Source organism: Lactuca virosa, chromosome 1 (assembly GCF_052849685.1).
Source record: "Lactuca virosa cultivar CGN04683 chromosome 1, Lactuca_virosa_CGN04683_v6, whole genome shotgun sequence".
Taxonomy (NCBI): Eukaryota; Viridiplantae; Streptophyta; class Magnoliopsida; order Asterales; family Asteraceae; genus Lactuca; species Lactuca virosa.
The window spans coordinates 304,773,629-304,774,405 of NC_136426.1; positions in this window are offsets into that span (position 1 = coordinate 304,773,629).

A 777-nucleotide genomic window follows, 5' to 3' on the forward strand; every position below is an offset into this window, starting at 1 on the left:
GTGACAAGGACGTTGCCTAGAGAGAAGTTCAAGCTTTGCTTAGACTTGGTTAATGTTCGCAGGAGTTAAGCCCCTTTGGGGCTTGATGGCATGATGGGAGAGCAATTTCATGTTTAAGGTGGATTTCAGAGGATGTTGAAGTCAATGTGGAGATTATTAAATGTGATTTAAGCATTTGGAGCATTCGCATGGAGCATTTGAGTTTAATGGAGCACTTGGGATTCATGGAGCATGTGAAAATTCAATGGATCATCTGAGAAAGGAATGGATCTCTTGACAAAGGAACGGATAAATTGACAAAGGAATAGATCTTCTAAAAGGGGGTATGGAGCACCTAGAAGTGGAATGGAGCATCATGGTGCATGGATGTGCCATCTATGCTTGAAGAACCGTTCTAGAAGCACCATTATGGATGAAGAAGCGCCATCCATAATGTAGATGCGCCATATTTCATTCTGGAGGAAGAAGCGCCACTTTGAAGGTAGAAGCGCCACTATGGTTCTAGAAGAGCCGTTATGTAGGTAGAAGCGTCATTCTGGAGGAAGAAGCTCCATTTTGAAGGAATAAGCGCCACTATGGTTCTAGAAGCACCACTCATACGGAAGATGTTCCATCCCTAGAGAAGAAGCACCATTCCTTGCACAAGAAGCATCATTCTCATGTTGATGCACCATCTTGTTGTAAGGATGCGTCACTTGTGTTCCTTGATGAGCCGTATGTTATGAAGTCCTCTCTGATGCTCAATATTATTCAAGGATGCTCATAGATGATACTCAA